Source organism: Lygodium microphyllum, chromosome 6 (genome assembly GCF_053477565.2).
Source record: "Lygodium microphyllum isolate KBCC chromosome 6, Lygodium_microphyllum_v1.1.10, whole genome shotgun sequence".
NCBI lineage: Eukaryota > Viridiplantae > Streptophyta > Polypodiopsida > Schizaeales > Lygodiaceae > Lygodium > Lygodium microphyllum.
Window position 1 is genome coordinate 99,924,944 of NC_141140.1, and position 13,204 is coordinate 99,938,147.

General features: G+C 42.6%; 1 pseudogene; it reads right to left on the reverse strand.

Annotated features, from left to right (window-relative positions):
* Nucleotides 1–3,248: 3,248 nt before the first annotated feature.
* LOC148034865 (germin-like protein 8-2 pseudogene) overlaps nucleotides 3,249–13,204 on the reverse strand; it is a 34,236-nt pseudogene continuing 24,280 nt past the window's right edge.

Genomic DNA, 13,204 nt, shown 5'->3' on the forward strand with positions numbered 1-13,204 from the left:
CAACCCAAGGAAGCAAGAACACAAGACTAGCTCGAGTTGTAGTGAACTCACCTAACTTACCTTTCAAAGGCTCGAAGATAGTTCCACGACCACGATCAACACGATCCGATGCCGTCGCTTCTTCGCATCCACCACCAAGCACACCAACGAGTCGAAAAGCTAGTAGAGACGACGAGAAAAACAAGAAGATGACGAAGAGCTTCACCTTCCCTCAGTCCCTCGCTCAACACACCTCTCACTCTCTCCCTCTCAGTCACTCTCAACACAATGGAAGCAAGATGATAGAATAGAAAGATTGAATGGTTGCACTGACAGAGCTTCCGCAGCATGAATGTGCCAAAGGGTCAATACAACTGAGACCTCCCACCCTTATATAGACATAGAATTAGGGTTAGGGTTGGGCCCCTCTCTTTTAGGGTTAGGGTTAGGGTTTGCGCCCCTTTTGCGTTTAGGGTTTCCACAACTGTGAATTAGGGTTTGCACCCTCTTTGGGCATCCTACCCACATAGTGGGCTTTAGGCCGGTCAATCCTTGAAACATACTTGAACCTTAGCCTAAATAGACCAAGCCTACACTATTCTAATCACAATTACATGTGCGCAACCCACGCAACACATGTGGGTGCGACAAATACAACTACGGGTGATAAATACAATGTGCACAGGAGTGAGCCCGGCTCTCACAAAATAATACAACCATAATAGTCTGATGATGTCCATGAGTAAAAAGTAATACACAAGTGCCCAAAGTAATACAATGAAGCTCCACAAAATAGTAATCCACCAAAAAATAGTATCCAGCACTTGCGCTTTCTGCAGCCTTCTCAAAATACCGTTAACACTATTTTACCCCCCTTTCAGAGCCAATGGAGGCATCAGATTGGCGGTTTGAGCAGCATAGAGGAAGGTATTTTTTAATGTACTTTTTTGTCTACAAAAGATTTATATTCTCATAATGGAGAAATAAACTGAGAGGCTTCATCTCTGTGAGTATTCTTCTACATCTTCTATTTCTTTGAGCTCCTTCTCTTTCATCTAATCCTCTCCTTGAATCTCCCTTCACCCTATTGTCTCTTACCCCCATGGTAGAATTTCGACCCCAAACGCTCTAACACTGCTCCTAGCTCCCACATATGACTCCACCCATCATCCTATCCTCTATCATGCCGTCGTGCCACTTGCTTTTATGCACCAACATTGCCTCTTGCTCTTCATGCCTTCCTTGACCTCCCTCTGGACATCACTATCTCATCACTTGCCACCTCCCTATGGCCACACCCACCACACTCTTGCCATTGCTACTAGTTGTGGCCTTGTGCTTACATGTGTAAGAGAGCATCAATCAACCTTCTCTATCCACTAGCCTATTCATATCTCCTTGCCTCCCATGTCGACAACTCGCTGTCCATGCATCCCATCTTTCCCACCACTTGCATGTGGCCTACAACCTCACAGCCAAGGCCTTCCCCTACATATCTTATCCTCCTACCATCATCCATGTTACCTTCCCATTTTCCATTCTAGTTGGCCACTCCTACCATGGTGCCAATGCCACACTCCCCACTCTTCTCCATCTTTGTCACTTAGCATTCTCCACCACCCTGCCAACAACTCAATTGGTGGCCTAATGGTCGTTGAATGGCTACCAGGCCCTCCATAGTGTCCTTCTTTTACCACTCAACATCATCTCCTATGGCTCCCCCTTGCCACTATTGCCAGTCACCATCGTTCTCCCCATACCCATCTTCACCTCCCTCAATCTCCACCATGACTAGTGCCTACTTCTCTTATCCACCTCCTCCATGCTACATGCCACAAGCCACCCATCCGCTATCTCAAGTAGCCACTATCATCCTCCAACCTCTTCCCACCACAAGTTTCCATTGCCCTTACCACATAAATACACAAACACACTCATACCCCACCACCCATATTAACACATAAACACATCACACACACCACACCACATGAACGTCATCCCATGTACACACATAGAATACACGTTCCTTTTTGTAGGGGGATATAAAGTAATAACTCATTTCCTTGCAATCATTTTTAAATCTGCCTCTTTTCTCCATTTAAGGGGGGATGTTGGAAGAATATTCAAATATCTTATGTAAGCCTTCCAAAGTCAACAAATATTATCTATTCAAACTCTTCTCATTTATGATCATCTTATCATGTAGCACATACCAAGTGCATATCGTTTTCCACTAACTGCCCACCTTCCACATTGACCTCTTTATGAGGCACGCTTGTATATAAACACTACTTGTACAACAATGAATACAATCAAGCTTCAATCAAGTCTTTTGTTTTCTTGCACTCTTTCATTATTTTCTCCATTTTCTTAGAGTTGGTTTTAGAGTGTGAAGTAGCCTGTGGGGGGGGGGGGGGGTTTACCTATAAGTAATCATCTATATAATGTGCATTCAAAGGATATTAAGAAATACCCTTTCTTTATATGCTATAAGACCTTAAAACGACTCCTTTTACTTTAGTAAACTTATAGCTTTTTTTAAATTATAAATTAAAAATCTAAATTTTAAATATAATCCTGTAAATTTTACGAAATATAATACCCTTTCTTTTGAACTTATGTAGTATCTTACATGTTCAATAAAGGAATCCTTGAGGAAGCAACAAAGTTAAATATGCATTAGTGCATTTATTCCATACAATTATAATTGCCTTTATTGTTTGAATGTGTCTGTCTTTTCTATATGGTGAAATTATGCTCGCTAACATAAAGACTTGATATGTGCCACATTGGCTAGTGACACCTAATCTAGTGGCTGTAGCACAAATAATACTAATAGTAGCAAAGCAGAAGGAGAAATCAAAGTAGTAGTCACAATCATAGTAGTGGTAGTAGTAGCAGTAGCGATAGTAGTAGTAGGGAAGTTTAAAATTTCCATAAGGTAGTAATAATAGTGATTATTGTGATATTTATGATAACTATATTGCATAGAAGGGTTTTTCTTGCGTAACGTTATTAGTGCTTCCCATTTCGATAAATTTTTTCATAAACAAACTTAGGAAGCATGGAACATGAAACCTCATATTTTTGTGACTTCTTGATGGTTTATTTTTTATGATTCTCAAATTTGTAAGTGTTGTGTGTAAAAATAAGGCACAGTATTGAAGAAAGGTAATGGCAACAATATGGATTCTTTAAGAATAATGCCTAAGCATATTGATTTGTATAGCAATAATGTGTTAACACAGTGCGACATATATCAGGATGTTTTTGTGACCTCTCGATCGATGGATTACTTTTAATGATTTCCAAAAGTGTGGTAGCGACTCTTAATGAGGTTGTAAACCTCGACTGTGTAGCAACGATGTGTCGAGAGGGTGTGACACGAATTAACATGATCACGGCAGTGTGGTGGCGACGCTTTTAATGAGGCTATAAACCTCGTCCTTGTCGATGGCGAAGGCGGTCTGGAGCACGTCCTCGGGCAGCGGAGGCTTGGCGGCGAACAGAGCGGGGGCGACCTGGGAGGTGCCCGGGTTCTGGCTGTTGAGCGCGGAGATAGCGAGGGCAGGCTTCTTCTTGTCCGGGTTGATCTGGAAGTGGACGAGACCGCGGGGAAAGACGAAGAGATCGCCCTTGTACAGGGTCTGCTGGAAGAGGGTGTTGTTGGTGGTGGAGACGAAGCCTACCACAAGCGTGCCCTCGGCAAGGAAGAGAACCTCGGTGGCACGCGGGTGGACGTGTGGAGGGTTAAGCCCACCATTGGGCGCGAAGTCGATGCGGGCCACGGACAGGCCTTGGGTGTTGAGTCCAGGGAAGGTGAGGGCCGACGCCAGCTGCACAGCGGAGCCGAGCGCCTTGTTAAACTGGCCTTGCTGGCGAAGCAGAGGAGAGGCGAAGTCCTTGGCCTCCACTTGTTGGAGATTCTTGCACAGCAGACCGTTCACGGTTGTGATTCCGGCCGCCTGCGCCCACTGATCAGCCACGCAGAAGTCCTGCAAGGGGTCCTCATCCGCCGCCTCAGTGCGAGTTATCGGGTCGACGAGCTGCTGCGCCAACGTGATAGCTACAATTAGCATAGCAAGCTTTAGTGATGATGCCATGGATACAGTATTGCGTATGGTGAGTGCAGGACGGTAGATATGAGAAAGCAGGGGTCCGAATGGTTCTCTAGTATCTAGTTAACCTCTTCCGATCAGTGAATACTGTATAAACAGATCACGCTTTTCAGCAAGCACAAATGGGGGTTTCTAACGTCTAGGAATGAACAACTGCTGCGCCGGTGATCGAATGGTGGGAAGATCGAGCCTTCGATTCCATATAAGTAGTACGAGCTAGATGCGTGGATAATCGTCCGTATACCAGGTCATGAGCTTGTTTACCAGGTCCTTCATGCTCTTGTGGATCCAATCACGCGTGGAGGTTTTTCGTCGCACAGCAGGTTTTATCCGGCCTGCATAACATTAAAATAAGAGACTTTACGTTTCAACTAAGTTGTATGCAAAAAGTATTTATCTTATGTAAAATACATATGAAGTCGTCCTTCACTCGTTCATGGAATGCTTCCAGTCGCTCCGGCCTACGACTTGGTCGTTAATCGTTTCTCATCGGCTTTCGTGTGACACGGGTAGTTTATTGAAGTTTTCCAACGTCTACGATGTTTTTCCAAAACGGATACAAAACATGTTTTCATGAGCGTGGCCCGTCTATGGCAAATGGCCGCTACAAGGTGTGAGCTTGGGGATTTTCATATTTATATCATTAACCCATCTAATAATATGATTGGTAGGATAAACTAATGCTATTCTTGTAATGTGTTGTAATAAACCCAAGGTCAAGTGTTCTATTCTTATGGGCAACAATATTCTACAATGTAACAAGGTGATGTAATCATAAGGGCCTACCAATGTAAAAGTGGAGGCTTAGTTCAGATATAATAACCACACCGGAAATTTACATAGGAATAGTTATAAAGGTGCTAAAATAATAGAGAAATTTGGATAGATCTTAAGAAATACCACATATCAAGTTCTTATTTTGCTCAGTCTTAAGTTTTTATTTCACAAGTTAATAGTAAGATATACATAAAGATCTCTTAAAAATTTATATATCATGTTATATTATATATATTTGATTTGGTTTAGGAATTTTCTCAACAACTCTATCTATGTGTGTGTACACGTGTGCATAGATATGTGCAAGTGGAGGATGGGCTTGAGGGATTCACTACATATATATCCTCTGTATCACATGCATTCAAGGCTTGTTTATAGATAACCTTATCGATGAATTTTTCTTGGATAAAACTGAGGGAGTTCACTTAATAGAACATGTAAGGTACCATGTGAATTCAAAGGAATTTGTATTTTACTTAGTAACATTTTTAGGATTATTTTTACAAAGGGATTTTTTCAATTATTGTTTGAAAAAACCCCTAATTTTAGTAAAGTAAAAGGGGTCATTTTATAGCCTTACAGCATGTAGAGAAAGGGTACTTATTAGTACCCCTTCAACACACGTTATATAGATGATTTTTTATAAGTGCACACTCGAAAATAGAACACAACCCTTATTTATTAAATCTATAAGTAACTCTTTTTATATGACACCCTTCTATATATAAAAAATGTATAAAAATAGTATTGTTAAAAGCACTTTATTTTGAACCCATGTGATACATACATATATTCTAGACTAACCACCTCGAGGGAATGGGCAATACATGTGTAAGTTACACATATATTCTAGACTAACCGCCTCGAGGGAATGGGCAATACATGTGTAAGTTACACATATATTCTAGACTAACTGCCTCGAGGGAATGGGCAATATATGTGTAAGTTACACATGCGTACATATTTATATGTGTGTGTAGACATGCATATGTATGGATGTTAAAGATATAACCTTTCCAAATATTTGTGCATATAGGGATATGTACTCATACATGCGTACTAACAAAATAGTTATCAAGGATGTTTAAAAGAAGTTCAAAAGATTTCTATAGCTAAGTTTAACGCTTGCAAGCAGGCATCTTCTAAAATAGTAAAGTACTTATTGATTGTAATGCAACTCTATTACACTACACAAACAAGGTTATTTGAAAACAAATAAGGAGGTAGTTAACTTTTGTGAACATCAACCATGTGTGCATTTGGGAAAGTGAAACAAGCTTAATAAACTTGTTTTATAGAGATATTTGCATTGTAGACTAATTAGATATCTTTTTCCTTGAAGATGATGCATTAGAATGATGATAACTATGAAATTTTCTTTATAATATCATATTTACGAGTGAACAAGAAAAGTAGCACCACATTATCATATGCTAATGAGATCCTTTAAGACATATTTTACTTGCCCTTGTGTGTAGTGTATATGAGAATGTAAAAGCAAACGCATACACAAGCGAGACCTCCTCACTACGACATATCCTTTGGCAAGTAACTAAAAGCTTGAATGCAAGAACTAAAAGCTTAACACCCATACAATAACGGAAGTGTATTTGCCACCGGTATGTGGCTTCTATGTCGGTTAGATTTCCTAGATAAAAGACCAACAATGGTAGCTCCTTTTGCATGTTTTAATAGCACACATTGTGGCATGGCATTCATTAGGCCCCTTATATTAGCAAATACCACTATGCAACTCATGATCCTAGTAGCTACTACACTTGCATGTTTGGTTGGATGGACAAAGACCCACATAGACTACTATGGTAATCTATCACTACAAGGATATAGGATAATAGTGACCATCATTTTCGACGCAAATCAGCGGCGTTGTTATTTGAGTCGCAAGTGTGACGTAAATAGCGATGGTACTCAAATGAAAAAATGCGAAGCGCGGCATTTTGCACAAAAGAGCGAAAGAGGGAGGAAAAGAGAGAGTGAATTGCATCTTGCGTTTGAGAGGGAGAGGGAGAGAAAGAGAGAAAGAGGGAGAAGGAGAGTTTCTCATTGCCACTGCTGCTGCCATTTGCGAAGAAGATGAGGAATTGCACGAAGGGCGAAGAGAAGGCGCCTTCGTGAAGAGGAGCTACCGAATCCATCCTCGGACCTTTGCGGTGAGTGCATTGCTCCCTCTTGGTTTGTTTTTGTTTTTTCTCTTTTTATTTTGCTTGTTTTTGTTAAAAATGATGTGTATTGAGAGAGAAAGAGAGGAAATGAGAGAGGGAGAGGAAGAGAGAAAAAGAAAGAAAGAACGAGAGAGAGAGAGGGAATAAACATGAAACATAATAAAGAAAGAGAGAAAGAGAGAGAGAGGAAGGAGAGAGGAGAATGAATGGATAAAAAACAAAGAGAGGGTAAGATCTTGTTCTTTAATTTCTTCTTTTCTTGTTTGTTGTACTAGTAGTAATTCTTTAATCTCTTCTTTTCTTGCTTGTAGTGGTAGTAGTAGTAGTAGTAGTAGTAGTAGTAGTAGTAGTAGTAGTAGTAGTAATTCTTTAATTTTTTCTTTTCTTGTTTGTATTGGTAGCAGTAGTAGTAGTAGTACTAGTACTAGTACTAGTGGTAGTGGTAGTGGTAGTGGTAGTAGTAGTTCTTTAATTACTTTTTTTTCTTGTTTTTTTTTATAGTAGTAGTAGAAGACAGAGAGAGAGAGAGAGATATATATATATATATATATATATATATATATATATTGTTAAAGGTGTACCTTGGGTGCATTCGATGTTTCGGGAAGGAGAGTAGTAATAGTAGTAGTAGTGGTGGTGCTGATAGTAGAGAGAGAGAGAGAGAGAGAGAGAGAGAGAGAGAGAGAGAGAGAGATTTTGTTAAAGGTGCACCTTTGGTGTGTTTGAGAAGGCGAGTACTAGTAGTAGTAGTGGTTCGGTGCAATACCATGGGACGGAAAACACTCCGACATAGGGTAGCTACTCCCTCGTCCCCATGTATAGCATAATAGACTTTACATACTGTAGGCATGAGCCTCGGAATACGGGTGCTACTCCTCGCTCTCTTGTAGGCTCGAGAGAGCGTGGCTCATGTGGTTGTTGTAGAGGTACCGACGTAGTGTCTCCATCTTGTCATGCTACGTCACCTATGGGATTTATCACACTGGTGGGAACATCTACTCTAGTCACTCTAACATTTGCTCAGTCGTTCGCAAATGACACACCTATGGGTGCTACTTCAAGAGATACTATCCTTGTAGATACACCAGATCATGTAAGGGTCTCATAGATATACCCAAGAGCATAGTCGTAGGTGGGAGAGGGCTAATCTTAGGCTTATCCTAGAGGGATATGGATACGTTGTAGATGATAGGACTGAAGCCATCATCATGAATGATGAGGGGAGGAGAGTGATGGCCCGTATGAGAGAGTTGTGCCAATAATTTTTTCAGCACAACGTCTTTGATAATTGGAAGAACATACCAGAGGGGAGCAAGGACTACATAGTAGCATCCTTGGATGAGGAGTTTCGGATACCCGCAGTAGTAGATAGGTTTTCCATAAGATGGATGATGGAGTGCATGCATGCGTACATGTCACACAAACGATCGGACGTGTACAAGGCACTTAGGAGTGGGGCTTCAAAGCTCGAGTGGCTAGACATAGATGATTGGCATCGACTCAGGGAGGAGGCTACAAATTCTCCAAGACATTGGAGACAACAACACATGAGGTGGCGAGGGCATGATTGGAGGCACGAGTGGTCCATCATCTTGGGAGTGGTGGCCGTAGGACTTATCTAGAGGACTTTGTAAGTTTTTCTTTTGTTCTAGTTACTTATTTTTTTGCAATATCCCTTGTACTAACAATCGTGTTCTTAACAATTGTATTTTTTTTCTTTATAGCACTCCATTACAAACCGTGATTCCATTGGCCTAGAGACTTGATATGTAGAGAGACATGGTCTCACTGCATTGATCGACCGATTGTATGGATGCGGTGGCCCAGTACGTCACTCATCTTTCTTGTTCGTAGTTACTAATTTTAAAATGCATTATTATATGGTGGACTAATGTGTATTTGTTTTTTTTTTGCAGAGTTTGTTTGATGCTCCTTTGTAGTGGGATGAGCTTTCAGATGGCGAGGATCTATAGCTCACCCTTTGATCCATGGAGCGCACATCCTCCTCTTCTTTTGTCATGTGATTTATGTAGGCATTTTCCATACACTATCTTATTATCATCCTTTGTAGCTTGCCATGATTGTACCGTTGCTTTCATTAGGTGATCTTATATTTATTTTATGTATCAGTCTTATAGATTCAAGTACACTTTTCCTTCATGGAGACGAGCATTGTATACTTGACTATAACTCTTTTGTATGGCCCAAATAAAGCACATAGTGCTATTTGTGGCATGGTAGCTTGCTGCCCTGCCACAAATTTTTTTCCCCTTTAACCGTTACTATTAGCGTCACAAATTTACTACACACATCGGTATTAGTATCGCAGTTAGTGTTGCAAATCATCGCTATATACTTCGCTAACTGTGTCGCTATTAGTATCGCATATGCGATGCTGATAGTGACACAAATAGCGATGCATATAGCGACGATAATAGCGACTGCTCTATGGCATCGCTAATACCAATGTTTTTTGTGACGACAGGGGCAAATTTTTTTATGAACATTTTCGTCGCTTTGAACGTTGGTATGAGGCATGTATCTTGTAGTGTATATGTTCTAATATGGAGATAGTCATCCTTTGTTGGAGAATCTCTATATCCATAAAGTATGTAACTGCAGTTAGATGATTACCAAGGCTAATTACTACACCATATTGGCCAACTTGGCACTTGTGAGGTGAGCTAGCCACTTCTTCACTCAACATGGTTGGTCTCTTCTTTTCTCTCAACTTGGTAGGATTGTTGAATTATTTGAGTCCCATGATATAATGTAGCTTTATGGACTATTTAACTATGTTTTTGCCTTGTCCTATGGCTAATTTATTACACCTATTAGAGGCAAAATTAATTTTTCTAGGCCATAAAATTAACAAATGCTATAGGCCAGCAACCTTTCCGTAGGCCACCTATTAGTGTGAAGAGGAGGGAAATCAGGAAGTCCCTCCACCATCTTCCTCCTAGAAGCCCGGGAAGAGAATCGAGGTTCAAATGACCATACCGAGCATGCCAAAGCAGCCCAAGCTCATGGGAAGTCCGCGCAGCCAAGGCTATGAGCGTATAAAGCCCACCCTCTTGTGTACCTGTCCAAAGAGCATCACCTGTAGAAGCATCCTTCACTGTGACTGCATCCTGTGTAAAAATGACTCGGGTACCTAGCTGAGTAAGGCCATGCACAGATAATAGATTAAAACCCAAATCAGGGACATAGAGAACTTTGGCGGAGGAAGACCGCCTGTCAGAAAACATAGGTAAGGTCCCCACGCCTCGAACAGGGACTGTAGAATTGTCACCAATGGTGACGGTACCCCCTCTGGAACGAAGATCCTGAAGCCAATCTTGACGGAAGGTCATATGTGAAAATGCTCCAGTGTCGACGAGCCAAGGCTTCTCCTATGTGGTAGAAGCTAGGGCTGTATCCTCCTCAACAAAGACATGCACAAACGCAGATTCTATTGTGGCTGGGGCCGCCTTCGAGTCTTTCTCCTTAGGCTTCAGATGGGGATACTTCTGCGAACACTTCTCCTCGGGATGAGTGCCCTTTCCACAATGGGGACACTTGGGCTTCTCCTCCTTCGCATCCTTCTTGTCCTCCTCCTTCTTGTCCTTGGCCTTCTCCTTCTTTTGTTTCTTCTTCTTGCCGCCACCTGTGCCGGCCGTAAATGCCTTGGTGGTGCCACTGGCTCCCACCTCTTTGAGTTGCTCGTCATGCTCCAAGACAAGCGGGGAAAGCTCCTCCCATAGGAGTGTCTCAGGGGTCCTCGAAGTGATGAGGCTGGTATAGAAGACATCATAACGGGGTGATGGCAGCTGAGTCAACAGAATCATCGCCATATCCTCAGACGATATCAGACGACCAAGAGAGGCTAACTCGCCTCGCATATCCTCCATCTTTGTGATGTGCTCCTTTATGGAAGGAGAATCATCAAGACTGAGCATCTGCAACTTCTTCTCCAAGGAAATCTTGTGGGCAAATGTCTTGTGCTAATACAAAGATGCAAGCTTTGTCCACACTTCCGCCACGGTCTGTAACCTGTGAACATGTACAAGAACAGAATCATGGAGACTCATAAAAAGAAAGGAACGGGCTTGAGAGTTGAGCCTATCCCATAAGGCTGCACGGTCCATAGAGGTGCCATCGGACGAATCTGCGGGGGGACGGTCGATGGGTGAAGAAACAAGTCAAATGTATCGAGGATGCAGGCCACCTTGCATGACCAGAGGGAGTAGTTGGAACCATCCAACTTATCTTCTTTCGGAAAGGAAGGGAGAATCGGCACCTGAATAGAGGGAATCAAGGAAGGCATCCGCACATCTGAAGCAGTCTTCACTGAAGAAACCTTCGCGGTAGATGGAACCCTCTGAGATGCATGGATTGAAGAAGGACGAGTGCGAGGAGGTTCTTCCCGACGTCGAACCTCATGATAATCCCGCCTCCGCTCAGAGGAATGATGAGAAAGAAGTTCATCCTCTGAGTCATCAAAGCCTGAAAACTGGTAAGACATCTTTCAATCTGCAAAATACCAAAGAAAGTTGTGCCGATGTCGAAATATGACCAGCAATGTGGTCACCAACCACCAAGACGTAGGCAGAGAATGCCTACAAACACCTGGATCTGCAAAACGCAAAGATAACTGATGACGATCACCAGAAAAGAGACCACCAGCACCAGGAAACAGCCCGAAAAGAAGTTGCCAGCAGGAAATGTGCCGCTTGGAGTGGTAGCGACCAGCAGAACAACAAAACGCAGCCTGTAGAGAGGTCGCCCAGCAGAAGGAGGGACAGCCTGGTGGAAAACGCAGGGTTTCTGCGTCGCTGGATGACGTGGCAGTCTCTGTAGACAGCGTGGACAGGAAAACGCAGGCTGAAAGGCCTCTTGAAGAAGTCGCCTGGCAATTGTTGATCAGATGGCAGCAGCAGTAAGGTATCTCACTCCTGAGGGTATGTCCTCTGTGCTCTCAATCAGGCGATGATACCATGTGAGAGTGCGCAACGGAAGAGGAACACGAACACAGAGGAGAGGAGAGAGAAAGCAGAGAATGAAGGAAGAAAGTCTGCACTGACTGAGATGAATGCTGAATACACTGAAATGGACAGAGCAGTCCCTGCACGCAGCTTGGAGCGTCAGTAAGGGCACCAGAACAGACTGGAAGCAATGGCAGCACCAATGCCGGAGACGGAGATGATAGAGACAGTGCTGAACCTGCAGAGTACAATGCTGGAATGACTGGGGGGGCTGCTATACATAGCCCCCAGGCCAGTAAACTGGCCGACCTGCCAAATCTGGCCGACCTGGCCAGATTTGGCCGACCAGCCAGATCTGGCCGACTTTAGCCCAGATCTGGCCAACCTGCCCAGAAACTGGGCCGACTGCAGAATAACAGCCCAGTATGGGCTGTATGACTCCCAAAGGCTGCAGACTGACAAGGACAGCCACTAAACAAACTGACAAAGCTCCTCTGTCTCCTGTCAGACTCTGACAGGAGCTCACAATCAGGAGATGACAGACTGAGAATGATAAAGAGCAGGCTAACAAGATGTTTTCTTGGGCTCTGAGCAGCAGTAAGAAAACTGATGAGCTCTTGCTGATGATTGTCGGTATTTTGTTCATCATTTGATTATTCTAAATGTTTCTTTCTTCTAGCTGATTTTTGGCTCTTCATGCTACGTTTCATATCATTTCATCTATATTACAGCTAATGCGTTGAAATTATTCCACGCTTTGTTTATAAGAAATGTTTCGAGCTGATGGGATGATATTTTATTTCATTCTTATTTCAGCTGTTGAAATGTTCCAGCTGATGTTTCATTATTATTCCAGCTGTTGAGTTGTTCTAGTTGATGTTTCATTGTTTCCAGTTGTTGTTTGTCTATTTTTAGTTGATTCGTCTGTTCAAGATTATGTTTATTCTACTTAATGTTTTATCTATTCTAGCTAAGGAGCTGATGTTGCAGCTAATGTGTGCTCACTTGATGCACTTCTAGGGTTCCACTTCCGGTGTCTCGTGTCTCTCTTCTCTTCTCTCTTCCTCTGTTCCTCGTCTCCCTCGCGCACTGTTCAACAGGAAGTCTGTAAGATGCTTCAAACGAGAAGGAGAAGTTGGTGAGCCCATAAAAGTATGAACAATGAATTCCTTGTTTTCACCTG